This window comes from Petaurus breviceps, unplaced genomic scaffold (assembly GCF_028583685.1).
Source record: "Petaurus breviceps papuanus isolate PSGF00001 unplaced genomic scaffold, PetGlider_PUasm1.0 227, whole genome shotgun sequence".
Taxonomy (NCBI): domain Eukaryota; kingdom Metazoa; phylum Chordata; class Mammalia; order Diprotodontia; family Petauridae; genus Petaurus; species Petaurus breviceps.
The window spans coordinates 2,054,134-2,068,704 of NW_027185896.1; the positions used below are offsets into that span (position 1 = coordinate 2,054,134).

The following is a 14,571-nucleotide window of genomic DNA, read 5'->3' on the forward strand; positions in this document are numbered from 1 at the left end:
CTTGCATTCCCCCTTACCTGCCCCATTTAATATTCATTCATTTCCTTTCTGCATTAGAGCAGAATTATTATCTTTCACTTCATGTTGGGTGATTTCACTTCATATTAAGACTGTTTAACTGTCAAGAAGGTAAAACCCTAGTTAGTCATCATCACAGCAAGAGAAATCTTAAAGCAAAGACCTGAAAGATTTCATTCAGCCTGAGTTGGAACATTCAGTCACTGCTCTAAAAATTTAACTCTCTGTAATTTCATATATTTTATGTTTTGCCTTTTTTACAAACTTGTGACATTTCTGTCTTCTTATCTTATGGGTTCAGTTTTATCTTATATCTTATGAATAATTTTTTTCTCAGGTTGGAGAGATATGGAGAAAGCCATTGCTCCATCATCTTAATAATTAATAATGTATTTCCCCTACTTTCAAAGAAAAACCTCCTAGCACCCCTTTTCTTTTTTTCCAAATTTTACACATTTTTATTTAGAGTTCCTAATTCTACCTCTCCCTTCCTTTCTACTCTCCCCCCTCCCTGAGATGGTAAGAAATCATATATAGGTTATACGTATACAATTATGTAAAAGATTTCCATATTAGCCATTTTGTACAAGAAGATGAATAGAAGAAAAAAAAGAAAGTGAAAATAGCATTCTTCAGATTGTGTTCAATCAATATCAGTTCTTTCTCTGGAAGTTGATATTAAGTTTCATCAGTAGTCCTTTGGGATTGTCTTGGATCATTGCATATCTAAGAATAGCTAAGTCATTCACAATTCTTCATAGAATAGTATAGCTATCAACTGTGTACAGTGTTTTCTTGGTTCTGTTCACTTTACTATGCTCATGTAAGTCTTTTCATGTTTTTCTGAAATCATCCAGCTAGTCATTTCTTACAGCACAATAATATTCCACTACAATCATATACTACAGATTGTTTAGTCATTAAACAATTGATTGGCATCCCTTTGATTTCAAATTTTTAGCCACCAGAAAAAAAAACCTGTATAAATATTTTTATACAAATAGATCCTTTTTCCTTTTCTGGGATGTCTTTGGGGGTATATGGTCCTAGCAGTGGTACTTTTGGATCAAAGGGCAAGCACAAATTTATAACCCATTGAGCATAGTTCCAAATTCTTCTCCAGAATGGTTGGATCAGTTCACAATTCCATCAACAATGCATTATTTTCCCAATTTTTCCACAGTCCCTCCAACACAAAATGTTTTTAATTTTTTGCCATATTAGCCAATCTGATAGGTGTGAAGTGGTATGTAAAGCCAAGCAGAAGCAGCTCTCCAGAGGAATGCTTCTATGAATAGTTTTAAGGTTCTGATTACATAGTATAATGAGCTCTCTATTTATTCAGCAATAAACTAAAAGCAAAACATTCACAGAAACAAAAGTTCAGCATTCAAAATGATATAACAACTTATCACTAAAGTGGTCACATAATTTTAAACAAAAGTTATCATTCAGTAAGTCCTTAACTCAATTATCCTTAAGGAGCAATCCTCCTTAAGGGATACAAAGTGCAAAGGTCTCCCACCCCTAGATCACATTGCCTTAATCTAGTCATTCAGAAAATTTTCTTTTTTCTTGATTGGAGACCATCCTCTAATCACCCTTAATCATCCTTAAGAGGTAAAAAGTACAAAGTTCTCTCACCCCTAGGTCACAGTAAGTCATGATCTTGTCAGCCAGCACTAAGTATGTACCCAAGGAAAGGTCCTTTCATCTTGCCTTGGGGCTGACTCCCAAATTCCATAGTTCTTCTTCCATGTTCAGAGGTCTTGTCTGAATTCACCCAACCATCACCTGGGCTCATGAGTAGGCAGCTCCCAGCTCCTGGTCCAGTTCTTGATCCACATCCTTGTCCAGTTCCTCATCCCGTTCCCATTCCATATTGAAGCTCATGGTGATCAGTCCACCTCAAGCCCTTCACAATTTCTGTTTCTGGGAAGAGAAAACTTAATAGAACCAAAAAACATTTATACACATTGCTAGCACCATCACCAATTCACTTTCTGCCTGTGAAATCAACACAGACCCATGAACAGGGTCTGAGAAATCAACACAAATCATCAGTATAGTGCTAGGGACCTCTGAAAACATCAGTAAAACCCTCCTTCAGGACTTCTGTAAACAGACAACAAAAAAATTCTCTTTCAGGGCTTCTGAACCAGCAATAAGGTCCCAGGGCTTCTGTAAAATCAGTAACTTCTTCTATTAGCAGACAGATCTGACAAAGTAACACAAACGACAGAATGCTTCTAAGTAACAAACACAAATCAACACAGACATAACAGACAGAATGCCAGCCACAAGTGTTCTCCTTCTCAGTTCTGCTCAGTCTCAGCTTGTGCTCCTCCTTTTATATGGTGGTTCTCCTTCCTGTCCCACCCTTCCTGTTGATCAGCAAGTTTCTCCCACTTTCAAATCACAAAGGACTCAAACAAGGTGCTAAATATTTAAGTAGCTGAAACAAGGTGCTAAGTACTTCTTTGCTTGACATTACATGGTACCTCAGAGTTGTTTCAATTTGCATTTTTTATTAATAGTGATTTAGAATATTTTTAAATATAGTTTTGATTTCTTTGTCTGAAAACTATCTGTTCATTTCCTTTGATCATTTATCAACTGGGGAATGACTTGTATTTCTTTTTTCTTATCTAAATTTGACTCAGTTATGTATGTCTTATTCAATGGCATATTAGAATGCAATTGAGTACTAACCAATTTCAATTGACACAACTGTATATATTACCCAAAATTAACATGATGACCTGTGGTTCATTGATACCTATTATAACTCATCAGTTACTCAAAACATCAAACTGTGAAATATCCAGACAATACTAGCTCCCATTTATATTTGTTTAAGCATTTCAAAGTGGTAAAGAATATTGTCTGCAATATGTCATATCTGTTAGCTCTAGAAAGGTCATAGGGTCATAGATGTAGAGTTAGTAACCAAATTGATTTTCATCAAGCATGCATCTTACTCAATCTGCTCCATTAGCTTGCTGTTTTCAATATTGCCCTCAACCTCTGTTTTTCCATCTGTAAGATGAGGGGATTGAACTGAATGGCTCCAAAGATCCATTTCATCCTTAAATATTTGAGTTTATAATTCTAGGATCTCTATTTCACATGTGAAGTTCTTCATAACATGACCCATTCCTACCTCTCCAGTCTTCTTAGAGATTCTATGACATTATTCCTATTTATTTTCCATATTGGCATACTGGCTTTTTCACACATATGGCGCTCTAATTCCTCTGTCTATGTCTTTGAATTGTTACCCATGCTCTCTTTAAAATTGTTAAAGCATAAATTCTCTCTCTTCAATTCTGCCTCTTAGAATTCTTGGTTTACTTTAAGACCATTTGATAATAAGCTTCTTGAGGGCAGGGATGGTATTTGTCCTCTTTTTGTATCCCCAATGCTTAGCACAGTGACTGAAACTTACTAGACTCTTAATAAATGTTAATTGATTGATTGAAGAATCAGGTCAAAAATTACCATCTATAAGAGGTCATTTCTGTTCTTTCCCATCCCCAAAAGGAGATTATTAGTTCCAATCTGAGGTTCTCTTATGTCTATTTTGATTATGTCTTGTAAATAATTATGTGCATTTTATCTGATCTGTTATAAAGTGACTTCCATGAAGGCAGGAATAGCTTACCTCTTCTCTTTGTATCTGTGACACTTAGTATGGTGCCTAGAACATAGTGCTTAATAAATATTTCTTAAATAATTGATTAACATATATAAGCAACTCATCTGTAGCTTATAGTCATAGAGTGCTTCCTAGGGATAGGAAGAGGTAAAGTGATTTGCCTGTGGTCACATATTTGTATGTATCAAAGGGAGGATCCAGATCTTCCTAACTATAAGGTCAGCCCTAATACCACTAGGCTATAGGAATACTTTATCACATAAAAACCTCAATGTATACAGGAAATGAAAAAGTACCTTTTTATTGTTTCAGTATCCTATATCCTGAAGATGTATGTAGCTAACTTGGTATGAGGATCAACGATTTAGAAATGGAAAGGATTTCAAACTAAAGCAATCTTTGAAATAAATGGAATTTTTAGAAACTATTTTGAGAAATGGTTTTATTTCAAAGTATTTTTAAAGGGAAGAGCCTCACAATTTTCATTGAAAAAAGTAGTGAGATTTTTCTTAAATAACACTTTTGATCAAAAGGTAAATACAGACATGTAAATGATTTTTGAAGACCTAATCTGAACACTGGCTCCAAAGGTACATGCAAATAATAAACATTACTGCATTTGCATAATTTGGGAACATCGTGAAATAGCTTGAAAATTGACTTTAAATGCTCCTCTGTGCTGCAAACTAAGAGCCAGAGGGGGAAAATACTTTTCCCACACTATAAAAGGTAGATCTGCAACATATTAAAACAATGAGTATTTCCTAATGGGACACTAATATTTCTAAATTTGAGAGTTTAAAAAATTATGCAGAAAGCCTTATGTCTGGAACCCTGTTTGCAAGTCCAAACATAGATCTCGACCACTTTTCCCCAGAGGAAACAGATGTACAAAAGCTTCCCCAGGACTACTGGGTTACATGTGGAAAACAGATGTGTAGATGTGTAAATGTTATAAATTACCATGTAAAATAAAATTTCTGGATGGAAGTACAACATTATAAATCAATTACTAAAATCTGCACAAATTATTTAAGAAACAAACAAACAAAATCTTCGAAGGTTTGGTTTGGGGGTAGTAACTCTGAGTTTCAATATCCCATAATTCTTAGCCAATTGTGAACGTTTGATAAAGGTAGGGGGGAAAATCCTATATACTTTCTCTGTTTTAGAAATCTTCCATCATCATAAAGTAAAAGTAAATTAAAAGGGTTTTGGAGGAGGAGGAAGGATTTGGAGGTAGGTTATTCTGTAATAACTTCTATACCAGTTACCTCAAGAGTTGGTGATGTCACCTCCCCTTCTTTAAAATAGATCATAACCCAACCAAACCCATGTAGATGGTGTTCATGATTAGTTTTAGCCAAAATATGTATCCCCTGGTGGCCAATCTTCTGGGGATGAACTTCTACCAATTTAGCTAGACTCATTATAGGCAAATAGAAAAAGAGTCTACTTTTACCTGTGTTTAAGACTTTTCCTCTTGGAAGGACCTGCAGAGCAAGGTATCCAAAAAGCCACCTTCATCACCAAGATGATTCATTTTAGTATGATCGTAGGGGTGCATGCAACATTTCTCTTCGAACAATTTGCTTCACATGCTGATTTAATATTGCAAGCAACCCTTTATATATAGATGTACATATAGATTATATATATATTATATATATATACACATAGACATTTATATGGGTTTGTCTGTATACACACAATTTGATTTTAAAAATGTCATTTGCTTCTCTAAATGACACATACAGTTTAAAAGCTGATCTATTTGTGTTTGCAGTCTTTATATATGCTGGAGATGAAAAATTGTAAATGACATAGTCAGTGCTTTGATTATTATCATGATAACCTTGTTTATTATGGAAAGCAAAGGACTTCATCACTGTTTTACCTCTCTTGATGTGGCCTAATAATTAGAAGATAGAAATGATTACTAGATAAGGTAAGCTGACTGTGTCAACCCTTTATAGTCAAAAAAACTGCACTTGATTCACAAGAATATGAGTCATTTCTCAACTGATAAATGGTCAAAGGAAATCAGAGCTATCTGCAGTCATATGAAAAAAAATCACTAAATCACTATTGGTTAGAAAAATGCAAATTAATACAACTCTGAGGCACCAATTCATACCTATCATATTGGCAAATGTGACAGAAAAGGAAAATGACAAGAGGAATGTGGGAAAATTGGGTCCATAATACACTGTTAGTGGAGTCGTGAACTGATCCAACCATTCTGGAGAGAATTTGGAGCTATGCTCAAAGAGTTATAAAACTGTGCATCCTTTGATCCAGCCAAACCACTGCTAGGTCTATACACCAAAGACATAAAAAGATGGAGAAGAGGACCTATTTGTATAAAAATATTTATAGCCGCTCTTTTTGTGGGGGCAGAGAATTGGAAATTGAGGTGATGCCCATCAATTGGGGAAGGGCCGAACAACATGTGGTGTATGATGCATGGTTACAGTATATTATTATGACATATATGATTATATAATATATAATATATGCAGTATATTATTATTCATAATAATACAAATATTATTATGTTATAAGAAATGAGAAACAGGATGGTTTCAAAAAAACCAGGAAAGACTTATGTGATTTGATGCAAAGTGACGTGAGCAGAACAAGGAGAATACTGTTATAGTGCAATAGCAACATTGTATGATGATTAACTATGATTGACTTTGCTCTGCAACGCAATGATCCAAGAGAATTCCTAAGGACTTAAGAATGCTATTCACCTACAGAGAGATAACTGATGGAGGTAGAATGCAGATTGCAGCATCTTTTTAAAATTCTCTCTATTTTTCTTGGTTTTTTTTTTTTTTGGTCTGTGTTTTCTTCCACATTACTAATATGCAAATATGTCTTGGATGACTGCATATGTATAACCTATATCAAATTGCTTGTTCTCTCAGGGCAGGGAAAAAAGGAGAAAATTTGGATATCAAAATTTTTAGAAAGGTTAAAGTGTGCTTTAATGCAATTAGAAAGCATAAGACCTTTTTAAAAAGAAAAGAAGTATTGAATTTGGAATTAGGAAACCTTTGTTCAATACTGTCACTAACATTTAAAATAGCTAAACCTTAATTTAAGCATTTCTATAGTGTCAACCTGATAGGAGAGTGATTTTTAAATGCTAGCATCTTTTATAAGTGTAAGTTGTTATTATCTTGAAGAGCAGCATGACCTCTGAGTCAGGAGGACCAGGCTCCAAGTAGATCATCTGACCTGAATAGGCTGTGAGACGCTGGGCATGTCCCTAAAACTCTTAGAGTCCCAGAAGAGTTTCAAAGACTTTAAGTGGATGAAAAGCTACCAAGTCCTAGTGGGGTTTCCCTCAACTGGAGGAAAATGTGCAATTATTTAAGAAAAAAAATTAAAGCTTTCAAGGTTGACTATTCAGGGAAGGGGGGAGCAACTAACTAGCTGAATTTCTGTATCTTCATTGTTCTTAACCAGTCGTGATTTTTTTTTGGATAAAGCCAGAAAAATCCTATGTGATTTTCCTCACCAGTAAGAGACAGACATATTGGGAGTATCACAGAGACAGACATAGAGAGATACAGAGAAAGAAACAGAAAGACACAGAGATACATGGGGAAAGTGATAGAGAGATGGAGACAGAGGCAGAGATAAGAGTCAGAGAGAGACAGATACAGAGAAATGAGGGAGATGTAAATGTCAAGTGTAACTTTTCTATTCAATTTTTGTAATCCCACCATGTAGAATAATGCCTAGCATATGTAGTAGGTGCTTTACAAATGCTTTTGTGTGCATCTTCGCATGTATAGAAAGATAGATATATTGCTTAATAATAGTATACATGTTATAAAACAATAGTAATAACTAACATTTAATATCATGTACAATATGCTAGGCACCCTTCTAGACACTTTTGAGCCTCACAACCCTATGAACTGTTATTGCCCCATTTTACAAATGAGGAAACTGAGACAAAGAGATTAGGTGACTTGCCCAGGGTCACACTGATATTAAATGTCTGAGGCTGGATTTAAACTCAGGGCTTTCTGACTGTTAGCTGTCCATTTATGTTCATAAATCTCATTTTATCACTTGGTTTGCAAGTTACAGACTTAGAGATTTGCCTGAAACTGAGACACTAAGTGACTTGCCCAGGGTAACACAGTCAATGTGTACCATAAGCAGGAAGATGCTGAGCCAGTTCAAACTAATTGACAAAATATGATTTTTTTTTATTTTTAATGTGAGTTTGTATACCTTGAAAAATTCAAATGCAACAAATCAGGACTTCATTTATTATTTTGTTGATTTTTAGACTTCAGAAAATAATGAAGAAAATGTTAATAATGCAAATTAATATTATGTTGTGTATAAGTATTTTCTTTAAAATAGTCAGTTGTTAAACATTTGCCAGCACACCCATGGTCACATGTAGGACTTGAATCTAGGTACCTGTCTTCCTAAGTAGAAAGCCATGTCAATCTTTCTTCCTTCTTCCTTCCTCCCTTCTTTCCTTCCTTCCTTTCTTCCTTCCTTTCTTCTTTCCTTCCTTCCTTTCTTCCTTCCTTCCTTCCATTCTTCCTTCCTTCCTTCCCTCTTTCTTTCCTTTTTTATTTCTTTGTCCTTCCTTTTCTACCTTCCTTCTTTTTTTCCTTTCTTCCTTTGTCCTTTCTCTTCTACCTTCCTTCTTCCCTCGTTCCCTCTTTTCCTTCCTTCCTTCATTCCTTCCTTCCATCCTTCTTTTATTTCTCATTTTCAAAGAGAATTGATGGATATGTATAAACTGTGTACTTGTACACATTCCCCCTGAATTTTTCCTTCAGGCCTCTAAACTCACTGAACGTGGGCATCAGAACACTTGAATGAAATCCTGTTAGCATCTGTTTAGCCCTACACAAAAACTTTCTTCCTCCTCTGCTCTGTACACGGGCAAAAAATGCAATCAAAAACCCCATCACAACAAAATCAAAGTGACCACATTTGTTTCAATTGTGTCACTTGATTAAGCCACAATGAACAGCTCTCAGAAGTACAATGTAGAAGGTTTTAGCTAAAAGTCAATTCTTTTACACCTACTAAATGATATGAGTGTAAGGTTGTCAAATGAAGGAGTACATTAAAAAATAATGAGTAATCTCTCTTAGTAAAGTAAAGAAGTATGTTTCAATTTGAGGTGCGACATATTTCCTTAATAAACATACTGTGGTGAGTTGAGTAATGACAATAAAGTACCAGATCTACACTAAAACCCTCCTTTGGTGCCTTATTACACAATGGAGACAATCTTAGGATCTCCAAATCCATACTAGTGAACATTGACTTTGGTAAGATCTGCCAAACTGCAATGTCTTCAAGTATAGAACTAGAAACAGAATGGATGTCGGTTGCCCATAGTCCAACCTAGCTGATTGAAGGCAAATGTGTTATCAAGAGTTTGCTTACCTGGTAAAGAACCTTTTGACCACAATAAGTCATGAAGAAGATCTGTTAAGGCTTTAATGAACTGTTCTCTGCACTAGTGGAGAGAGGATCTAGGAAAATAAAACACAATGAATTATTAAAGTATTAACATTAACAATAATAGCTCACATTTATAGAGTACTTCAATGCTCTATAAATGCTATTTAACCTGATAAAAACATATGAAGTAGATGCAATTATTTTCCCCATGTACAGATGAGGAAAATGAAGCTGGAAGAAGGTAAATAACATGTATTTACTGGTAAGTGTCTAAGGCAGGGTTTGAACTCAAATCTTTCTTATTCTGAGTCCAGCACTCTCTTCTATCACTTACTGAAAGTTATAATACCTGCAAATCATTGGTGTGCTGAAACCTGTTCAAATCAACTCACAAGAGTTGATTGTTAAAATTTCAGTATGAGACTGTATAATCTGAGCTTCATTTATTGATTTTTTTTATTGTGTAGAGTTAAGAAAAAGAAAAGCAACTCATATTAAGCTTATAAGTGTGTCCTACATACACACCCCCACCCCCATCCCCCAGAAAGCTAGCTATTAAACTGGAAAACCGTGCATGTAATAATGACTTACATAAATTTTATAATTTGTTATTTCCTCAACAGCTCTATGAATTAGATGCAATTATCATTATCCCCCTTTTCCGTATGAGAAAACAAAGGATCAGGTGATACCTCTAATTGCATGAACAGTGATTGGCAAAACTCAAGGTTTAACATGTGCTCTGATTCCAAAGGCTATACTTTTTTCTGAAAATGGCATTGTGCCCCAGACCCTAGGGAGTGCATAATGACTTTGAAAGTGGAGTTTTCAAGGTTAGCAAGGACATTTCTTACATTTAGCAATTTTGAGTCATTACTAAAATATTTTGATAAGTATATCTGATTTTCATTTTCACTAAGAGATGAGGTGGCATTTGAAACATGGTCATGTGACTCAAACTTTAGTACTCGCTGTACCACCCCAAGCTAGAAAAATGGACAAATAAATGAAGATGAACGCAACTGAAAAGTTTGAGGTGGTAAGAAAACTGTCCCAAATGCTAAAGCCCAGAAGGAACTGGTAACGAATGCCAAGGACAATAATTTTGGGTATCTGGTTCTAGTTAGCTTCTTTTTTCAAGTGGTTATGACCTTGCCCTGAATTGATGGAGTCACTCTGTCCAGAGTAAGGAAGGTGATAGTTGCTTGTACCCTACCCTAGTCAGACCACTTTTGGAAGACTGTGTGCAGCTCTTGCACCACATTTTGGGAAAGAAAGTGATAAATTGGAAATCTCCCAGGGGAGGGGGATGAGCGCGGTGAATGGATCGAGAACTATGGCATCTGCAGCCTAGCTAAAGGAAGTGGGCTAATTAAGCCAAAGAAGAGCAGACTTGGGAAGACACATTCCTTAGAGGGAAGCTCAGGTCTTATTTACTCTTCTGCTTGTTCCCCCTCCCCTTCTCAGTCATTATTATTTAATAATAGATTATACGAGGTTGTGTGACTTTGGGGCTTTTTGTCATGAATCACACAGGTTGGATCTGTGAAAGGCACTGGTCCTTTTGTAAGATATTCACAGTTAACTTTTGGGAATTCATTGATATAGACAGAAAACTGGGCTGCTAATTCATTATTGTGGAACAGTAAGGCTCTATGTCCTGAGGATTCTTAGCTAGCGTCAGCCTTGAAAAGAGCCTCTTTCTCAGCCCGATGGCCCCTTCCAACCTGTCATTATATAGTGCCACTTTATGATTATGTGTTATCCCTGTTCCCCAGGAGCTGACAGTTCATTAAGGGAACCAGGTGAAAACTGGCTGTTAACCCAAACTGCCAAGGAAGCAGGTGCAGCTGTAAGACTGGAAAGTACATCAGCCCTGACTGTGATTGCAATTAGCCAGCATATTTAAGTGATGAGCAATGGACGCTGCAGGTGTTTTCCTTAAGCTGGCCCCATAATTCTGCTGACATGGTGTAACTGAATCCAAGGAGACAATGAGGAGAAAATAGAATCTTTGTCACACTGAGACAGAGCAGCCACTGTGCTCTGGGTTCCACAGGTGCCTCTCCTTCCTGTGGGCCTTTGTGTTTTGTTGCTTCACCTGCCCTGGGAGCAAGGAAACTAACATTCTGGACATTCCAGTTGGTGTTCATGTTGGCAAGATGCCTGGTGGTCGCTGCATGCAGGACACTAATAGGTCAGTGGGCTCTGAGCAGTTTGGGCTCTGCCATTGCTTACTGCCTGATACCACATCCCGAGACCATCTCTTCTCCTTTGGGCCCTTTCCAGAGCAGAGGTCAGAGGCCTTGCCATTGGCTATCTAGGAAAGTCTAGAACGTTCATTTCCCTGAGTCTCTCTAGTCCTCCAAAAGACGACTTTATCTTCATCTTTTCCTATGTCCCCTGCCTCCTATAGTCTGCACTCTGATAAAAGAAAGGAAGGACTACATAAAAAGCTTGCCTATTCCACAGGGTTCTCGGGGCTTATCTTACATACAACTTAGAAATCTGAGTTTCTTTAACTTCTTGAAATGGGATTCAGCCAGCAATATCTCCCTTCTGTCTCTTTTCCTAGATCTGTCATTTATATTTAATTATTTCTATCTTGTCCCAGAATTATTTGTATTCTTGTCCTTATCCCAGTAAATTACAAACTCCTTGATAGCAGGGTCTGTATACTATCCATCTCTGACTCCCCTCTGTTTCGGGTAGTTCTTTTCATACTGGCCTCAGACACTGACCTCTATATAACACATCATAAATAAATGGGTTGAATTGAGTCTGTTCACATCAATGGAGGGGCTCCTTCCCCCAGAGCAGACTGTGATGTCTTTATGCCTGTGCAATTCTTGTCCACCTCCTTCAAAAAAATCATCTATAAATTCCTTTTAATAGCTCAGTGGTGTCGGTTGAATAAGTCAGGCCAATGTGCCTGTGAGGTATCAAAGTTGAACCCCATTCACCCCTAAAAAGTCAGGTGGGCCTATTTATTAGGTGAAAGATACAGGCAGAAACCTGTTTTACATGTGTCCTGGAAATACCACCAGGTCCCAAGATATACACTGTGACACAGTTGACATTGGCAAATTCACCGACCAAGAAATGGCCAGGATCCACTTACAATAAAGTAAACAGGCATATATGAATAAGTGTCAACTTTTATGGGATGGCTAGGGGGTGCACTAGGCCTATAGTCAGGAAGACCTGAGTTCAAATGTGACTTTTTACATTTACTAGCTGTGTGGCCCTGAGCAAGTCATTTAATTCTGTTTGCCTTAGTTTCCTCATCTGTAAAATGAGCTGGAGAAGGAAATGGCAAACCACTCTAGTACTTTTGCCATGAAAATCTCAAAAGGGCTCATAAAGAGCCAGGTACAATTGAAAAATGACTAAACAAACACCTACTATATAAATGCTTTAAAAATATTGTCTCAGTTGATTCTCATAATAACTGTGAAATTAGGCCTTGTAACTTGCTTTGCAGTGAGGCCTGGGATTTTAATTTTTCTGTTTCTCCAGTCCTTCACTGGAGTACTTAGTATGAATCACCCTAGCTGAGGAGACCACAGGTGTGAATCCTTGCATTGATCTTTTAGATATAAACACGAAAGGTATTAAAACAATTCACAGCATCAAGGAATGGCCCTTATGGGCTCAAGCACTGCAATAAGACCATTGGTTAGCTACCATTAAAACTGGGTCAATAGCAGCATGGAAATTGAGTACCATTGTACCTGAGTTGTATAAACAACGAAAGCAACAATCCCAAGAATCAAAGGTAGACAAATATAAGAAAACAAAGGATTGGTTGGAGACCATGAAAGAAACAGGCTCCATGACCTACATGACCTACACTGCGTCATTTGATGTAATATAGAGTGTCCATCTGCTTTCTCTTATTGTTGTTATGTATTTGGCCTAACTTCATTTCTGATCATACTTTTCTCCCTGTCTTTTCCATTTTTTAAAGCCAGTCCCCATATTCAAGTCATTGTTGGTACATGCTCTAGTCTGCCTTGTGTCTTTTGTTTACCTTTTTAGTTACTTTTATTTTTAACTCTTCCTTCTGAGATCATGGTATTCCAGTTTTGTAGTCATATATTGTCAAATGACAAATATTGATTTCTTCCATTATTAACAGCAATTCATTGATGTGATGTGAAACTAACCCTACCTAGAATCCAGGGCAAAGGTTTAAGAACAAATAATTGTGTTTAATCATTTAGAAAACATTTTCCTTATACTATATGAAAGGCATTAAATGAAATGCTGTAGGGAATGTGATGGCAAATAAAGACTAATAAATAATTGCTGAGTGATTGAATGAATGAATTACTGAAGACATTAGGGGAGTGGAGCCATATTGTAATGAAACTTTAACTCAGAGGTAACTTTTACGTAGATACTCTGTTTAGTAGACAGGTCCAAGTTTTTAAAAACAGGTACACATGAAAATGGAGGTATCACCTTTTTCAGTTCCTGGAATTTCATTTAGCATGTGGCTATTGATTTTTATTTTAGCATTTCCTTAAAATGTCCAGAGGACTATGGATATAGACATCCAAATAAACTATAAGTTGCTAGGATGACTCAGATAGCTGGAACTACAAGGGCATTAGCAGTAGCGTGTGAGGGAGACTTCAGGAGGCTCAGGGGGAGGAAGTAGAAAGAAGAAACCACTCACAATAAAGATAGAATGATGGGAAAGCAAACTCATTATCCTTTTTTTAAAGCTCATTTTTAAAAAGAAAATTAAAAGAACATATTGGATTTCTGACATGACCCTGGGGACCTCTTAATTGATTCCTTTTATTTGCTCCTAAAAAGTTGAAGAATAGGTAGATAAATTTGCTTTACTAGTATGCATTGAAATACTATTTAGAGGCCATAGTTTTTGGTTCCTTTTCCCCCTCACTATTATTTCTGTATCCTGGTTGGATGAAACAAAGTGCTTGAACAAATTAATTTAAAATGATTTTTAGCATTTGTTCAAAAAAAAAAATCGGTGTGTAGTCAAGCATAACATCTGTTTCAAAAGCGATGTTCCAATCTGATCCATTAGGCTTAACAGGAAATTGTACCATCACTGATGCAGTCCATATGTTCACAGACACATATATTTAATAGCTCAGACTATTTGATAGCAAAATCCTTAACAAGGAAACTCAGACATCATCTTGCCCAATATCTTCATTTTGCAGATGAGGACACTGAGGCTTAGCAGGAAAAATTGACCTGCCCCCCAAGGACAATCAGATTTTAAAAAGCAAAGAAAGGATTCAAACTTTAGTCTTCTGACTACAAACCCAATTATCTTTCAGCGGTGATTCTTAATGACCTGCCCATATATATGTCCCTGTGTTTAGTCAATTTGATTTTCTTTTCTCCATCCCTTCATTTGTATAAAGAGAAAAAAAGGGTTTTATCCTCTCTCC

At 36.4% G+C, this 14,571-nt stretch overlaps 1 long non-coding RNA gene across 1 annotated transcript in view; it reads right to left on the reverse strand.

Moving 5' to 3' along the window:
* Positions 1–484: 484 nt before the first annotated feature.
* The window catches only part of LOC138166920 (uncharacterized), a 71,890-nt gene continuing 57,803 nt past the window's right edge, over positions 485–14,571 (reverse strand). The window contains exons 2-3 of the long non-coding RNA XR_011169772.1: positions 9,119–9,207; positions 485–1,950 (exon numbers count right to left, since the gene is read on the reverse strand). This is a non-coding gene — a long non-coding RNA (uncharacterized lncRNA). The remainder of the gene's footprint in view (positions 1,951–9,118; positions 9,208–14,571) is intronic.